Source organism: Gopherus flavomarginatus (assembly GCF_025201925.1).
Source record: "Gopherus flavomarginatus isolate rGopFla2 chromosome 13 unlocalized genomic scaffold, rGopFla2.mat.asm SUPER_13_unloc_2, whole genome shotgun sequence".
NCBI lineage: Eukaryota > Metazoa > Chordata > Testudines > Testudinidae > Gopherus > Gopherus flavomarginatus.
Genome location: NW_026114610.1, coordinates 4,275,929 through 4,281,928, shown reverse-complemented (window position 1 = coordinate 4,281,928; position 6,000 = coordinate 4,275,929). Strand labels below are relative to the sequence as shown.

Here is a 6,000-nt window from a genome sequence, read left to right as displayed (position 1 = left end):
GTTTCTGTAGTGTAGTGGTTAGCATGTTTACTTAATGTGTAAAAGGCCTCTGGTTTGAATCCAGGCAGAAACAATAAGGGCTTAATTTTCCCAGCTCCTACTGGCCTGTCCCTGCTGTTGTAGGAGCAGCAGTGATTTCTATGCTCAAAAGGTCTGTTATACTTCCCCTGCTCCTGCTTTTGTCTCCTCTCCCTCTCTGAATGCCCATGAAGTGGCTTTACCCTTCCCGCTCACTCCTGGACTACTGGAGGGATGAATGGGCTGGTTGAAGAGCAGAAGAGCTTCCAGGTAGACAAGGTGTCTGGGACTCTAATTAGGCAGCACTCACAACCCCAGAGCATGGACACTGCCCAAGGTGGAGTGTGACCAACCAGATGCAGCCAAGTCATCTCTAGTTGCAGACCATTAGGTGCAGGTCCTTAAAAGGAGAAGGAGCCATGTGCTCAGGAGAGCACTCACAGGCTTGTACCTCCAGTGAATGCCCTTTGCTCGGACCGCCTGGCCAGTGGATTTCTGCGTTGTATTTCACTGTGCCTCAGGAAGACTTACCTTCATTGCACTGTCCATAGCTGCGCTGTGGGACACTTACCTTGCAGAATCCTGACATCTCCAGTGCTGTGCCTGTCCTGGGAGCGTGAGTATGCAAGTGTGAGTGTGACACTCCCCCCCTTCTTTTTTTGAGCTTAGCTGTGAGTATAATAAATGTGCTGCTTTCTGCCAAACTCTGGTGGGTTATTAGTCCTCCCTACACTTACTAGCTAGCCCAATTTTGGGTAAAACCTGCGATAAACTCAACACCAGCAGGATAGAGGATGGTGAAATGAGCTGAGAAAAAGCCTTAGCTTCAGTATCTCCCATACGGTCCATGCTGGAGCTCTTTTTTGATTCTGGGACTGCATGGTCACCTGAGCTGATCGGCGCTCCACGCTGGGCAAACAGGAAATGAAATTCAAAAGTTCATGGGGCTTTTCCTGTCTACCTGGTCAGTGCATCCAAGTTCAGATTGCTGTCCAGAGTAGTCACAATGGTACACTGTGGGATAGTGCCCGGAGGCCAATACCGTCGAATTGCAGCCACACTAACTCTAATCCAACATGGCAATACCAATTTCAGGGCTACTCCCCTCATCGGGGAGGAGTACAGATGTTGGTATTAAGAGCCCTTTATATCGATATAAAAGGCTTTGTTGTGTGGATGGGTGCAGGGTTAATGCGATTTAATGCTGCTAAATTCAATATAAACTCGTAGTATTGACCAGGCCAGTGAGAGCAGCAGGCTTCCCCTATTGTTTCTTGCACTTGTTTTCTTCACTAGCTTTTCCTCTGCACCAAGTTGCTCTGGTTCCTTGTGAGCCTGGCTAACTCAGTTGGTAGAGCATCAGACTTTTAATCTGAGGGTTCAGCGTTCAAGTCCCTGGTCAGGTGATAAACTACTCACCAAGCTCTTGACTGTCTTTCTGGAGTCCTCTTTGATGTTACTTCTTCTCTTCAGGATTTTCCGTTTCCTCAGAAGGGCCTTCTTCTGTGTGGGTTTGAAGGGGCAACTTCCTGACAGCCCCTTTGTCCTTGCAGCCTGGAAGAATAAAGGCCTCTGGGCATATAGCATGTTCCTTCCCTGCACACACACACATACAAACACAGAATATCCCTAAGGAACTAGAATCACCTGCTGCCTTTCCCCTTTCCTGCTGGATCCCCAAACGAGGATGCTCTTCAGCCTAAACCCATGTCCCCTCTTTTCCCAGTGCCCCTCAGTCCCAACCGTTAGTCCCTCCTATGCACACTGCTCCTCTCTCCCCACCAGAGCCTACTCCTCTTCACCCTTCTCCTCTGTCCCAACCCACAGCCCCCTCCTATTCCCAGTGCCCCTCAATCCCAACCCACAGCTCCTTCCTTCCCTCCAGCAGCAGGTGCTTCAGACCCCCGCCTCAGGAAGATTTTCTTGCAAGGTTTCATGTATGAATCTGCATGTGGATTTTACGGTATGTTGGAAATATGTTGGGTTGCTTGCCGAAATGATCACTTTTGCCTGGTGTTGGATTCCCAGTCTCCTTGTTTTTGGGGAAGGAGAAATAAAGCATTGTTATCCTTGTTGTGTGAATCGAGGGCAGCACAACTGTACTTGGCAGACCCCGACTGAGGGACTCACTCTCAATTCAATAGCACTTGCTAGGCAGTGGACAGGGGTTCCAAAGCCAAGTGGGCTAGGGCCTGGGTCCTCATACTAAAATTTAGATGTTAGACCAACTTTAGGATAGGGTGGCTGTGGAGGGATGAGTGAGTCCCTAGACAGCACAGTGAGTATGGTGCCATCTTATTTTCCCCCTTTTCCACCCAGGATGGCAGGTTAACTGTACAAAGGCACCTCTGGGCTTGCACTGACTAAGGACAACAGCTGTGAGTGGGGTGCAGAGAGGGGATGGTTCATGTTAAAGGACTTTTGGTTGCTGGACTTACGAACCATAGGGGGAAGGACACTGCCCAGCTTATTTGGGAGTGGGTCTTTTCCTCATGGTTTATGTTTATGTGTTGGGGCTGCTGACATGACCTCTGCTAACCCTGGGCTTACGTTGCAATGTAGGCATACCGTGAGAGGGCATCTATACTGTGACAAAATCCCTGTGGCCTGTCTGGCCTGGATGATCTGATTTGGATTCCTGGGGCTCAAACTGGAGCCTAGACTCAGAGACCCTCACCCCTCCTGGGGTCTCGGAGGCTTGGCTCAAACCGAAGGGTTTGCACTGTAATTTTATAACCCTGCAGCACAAGCCCCACAAGCCTCAATCAGCTGACCCAGTGTTTGAGAATAGTGACTTGGGTGTGTTAATGGCAGTGTAGACATAATGCTAGGCTATGTCCACACTGCAATGAAACACCCAGGGCTGTCCCATGCAAGCTCAGGCTCCCAGGGCTTGGGCTGTGGGGTGGTAAATTTGCAGTGTAGATATCTTGGCTCAGGCTGAATACCGGGCTCTGGACTCCACAAGGTTAGGAGGGAGTTTAGCAGGCAAAAAAGGTAAAATGGCAGTGGAGTACTACCGTGGATTCAATGGCATTTCTCCATTGGTCTGTCTGCTTTGAGGCAGGGACAATAACATGTCCTGCTGCATTTGTTATTTCAAAGGGTGGTTTAGGATTTTCATTCTCACACACAGTGCACAAAACAGGACTCAATCCTCTGTGGAAACTAAATGAGCTGCTCACAGATTTTGGCAGCCACAATGAGCCATTTGGTGTGAGAGCCCAGACCTGCCCCTGCCCCAGAGAGATGGGGTCATCTGCAAGCAGCTTGGAACACTGATCTATCAGCTCTTAACTCCCAAACTTTCAGTAACTCTATAGTCAGTGCCTATGAGTGTAATTTAAACCATAAGAACAGCCATACTGGGGTGGACCAAAAGTCCATCTAGCTCTGTGTTTTGTCCTCTGACAGTAGCCAATACCAGGTGCCCCAAGAGTTACTCAACAAGGAATCACTGGGAGTTAAACCCAGGATCTCCTGTGTACCAAACAGGGACTTTAACCAGCTAAGCCATGGTACCTTCCTGTGGCTAAAATACAGTGTTTGCTCACACTTGACTCCCTGCCATCCCCACTGGGGACTGATAAACTTTGCATGTGTTTGAATTCTGCAAAGCAGAGGAGCAGGTGAGGTTTTCCTTGCAGGTTGTGTGTGTGTGAATCTTTGGCCAGGTCTGCACTACAAAGTTATTACAACATCATTATATTGCTCAGATGTGTGAAAAACACACAACACTCCCTCGGTTGGCAGCTTGTGGCTGGTGTACACACTGCAATGCCGCGTCTGGTGACAAAACTGCCCTGTTTTGGTGACAAAATAAAATCACTTCGACAAGAGGCCTGGAGCTTTTTGCAGCAAACTTAAAGTGACAAATTGTCAGTGTAAATGCTGCTGGTTATCATATTGCCATAACTGGCCTCCACCAGTATCCCATAATGCCCGCCATGAACTCACCTGCCCTGCATTCCTGCTGCAAAGGCTGGGCCCCTCCCCTTTCATAGCTCCAGAAAGTTCTAACAGCTGAGCTGCTATCTACACTGGGATTACCTTGATAGAACTGCATTGCCAGCCTAAGTAATGTAATTAGACCAATCTAATTTTGTAGTGTAGACCTGTCCAAAGAATCACACACACACCTTGGGAGCAAAACTTCACCTTCTCCTCTGCTTTACAGAAGCCAAACACTAGCAACACTTGTCAGGGCCCAGTGGGGCTTGTCAGAGAGTCAGGTGTGGGCAAACACAATGCTTTAAATAACAGCAGGCACCATGGCTTAGTTGGTTAAAGTACCTGTTTTGTAAACAGGAGATCCTGGGTTCAACTCCCAGTGGTGTCTTGGGGAGTGGCTTTTAGGGCACCTGGTATTGGCTACTGTCAGAAGACAAGATTCAGAGCTAGATGGGCCTATGGTTTAAATTACACTCACAGGCACTGTTAATAGAGTTACTGAAAGTTTGGGTGTTAAGAGCTGATAGGTCAGTGGTCCAGTCCCCTCAATGTGGTTTTACCATTTCCACTTGCTAAACTCCCTCCAAACCTCTATAAAATTACAGTGCAGACATAGGGGCTTTAGCCCAACCTCTGAGGCCCGGTGAGGTTTTCTGAACCCAGACTTCAGCGTGAACACAAATATCTGCACCACAGTTTTTAGCCTCTGAGCTTTATGTCCATGAGCCCAAGTCAGATGACCCAGGCCAGCCATGCTGCCATCTTTATCCCAGGAGAGATGGACTCTGAGGGCACGTCTCCATTTCAGTGGAAGCCCAGGTGTGGTACGCTGTGCTCAAAGCAGCACCTGGAAGCCCCATATTCACCACTCTCATATAATGATGACATGGTTTGTACAAAGTCTGCCTGGTGAGGTATCATTTCAAAAGTCTTGATCTGTTGAACATTAATATCTTGTTGGATTGTGTGTGCTCGCATTAGTTGGGAAGTTATGAAGTTTTGCTTTCCGTGCGTTACTGAGATATGTCATGAGGTTGAGAAATGCCCACCACCAGCCTTTCAGGTGCGACAAAGGAGGAGCCAGACTCGCTGCTGGCCCATTGAAGGTATCCACATTTCCAAAGACTATCCCAGGAACCATGTACAATGTAGGCTTCTCTGAGATAGCACAGAGACAATGGACACTGCTTGACTCACATTGTATCAAAGGAGCTTCCTATCAAGTTGGAAGAAACTATGAAAGAGGGGAAGAGACATAGACTCATAGACTCTAGGACTGGAAGGGACCTCGAGAGGTCATCAAGTCCGGTCCCCTGCCCTTACGGCAGGACCAAATACTGTCTAGACCATCCCTAATAGACATTTATCTAACCTACTTCTAAATATCTCCAGAGATGGAGATTCCACAACTTCCCTAGGCAATCTATTCCAGTGTTTAACTACCCTGACAGTTAGGAACTTTCTCCTAATGTCCAACCTAAATCTCCCTTGCTGCAGTTTAAGCCCATTGCTTCTTGTTCTATCATTGGAGGCTAAGGTGAACAAGTTTTCTCCCTCCTCCTGATGACACCCTTTTAGATACCTGAAAACTGCTATCACGTCCCCTCTCAGTCTTCTCTTTTCCAAACTAAACAAACCCAATTCCTTCAGCCTTCCTTCATAGGTCATGTTCTCAAGACCTTTAATCATTCTTGTTGCTCTTCTCTGGACCCTCTCCAATTTCTCCACATCTTTCTTGAAATGCGGTGCCCAGAACTGGACACAATACTCCAGTTGAGGCCTAACCAGCGCAGAGTAAAGCGGAAGAATGACTTCTCGTGTCTTGTTTACAACACACCCGTTAATGCATCCCAGAATCACGTTTGCTTTTTTTTGCAACAGTATCACACTGTTGACTCATATTAAGCTTGTGGTCCACTATGATCCCTAGATCTCTTTCTGCCATACTCCTTCCTAGACAGTCTCTTCCCATTCTGTATGTGTGAAACTGACTGTTCCTTCCTAAGTGGAGGACTTTGCATTTATCTTTAT

At 47.8% G+C, this 6,000-nt stretch overlaps 3 non-coding genes across 3 annotated transcripts; all 3 read left to right on the top strand.

The window, feature by feature from the left end:
• TRNAI-AAU (transfer RNA isoleucine (anticodon AAU)) lies at positions 1-73 on the top strand. Its single transcript has one exon. It is a non-coding gene; the product is annotated as a tRNA-Ile (tRNA).
• A 1,278-nt stretch (positions 74-1,351) lies between these two features.
• On the top strand, positions 1,352-1,424 carry TRNAK-UUU (transfer RNA lysine (anticodon UUU)). The gene has a single exon. It is a non-coding gene; the product is annotated as a tRNA-Lys (tRNA).
• Positions 1,425-4,283: 2,859 nt separating this feature from the next.
• Positions 4,284-4,357, top strand: TRNAT-UGU (transfer RNA threonine (anticodon UGU)). The gene has a single exon. It is a non-coding gene; the product is annotated as a tRNA-Thr (tRNA).
• Positions 4,358-6,000: the final 1,643 nt, after the last annotated feature.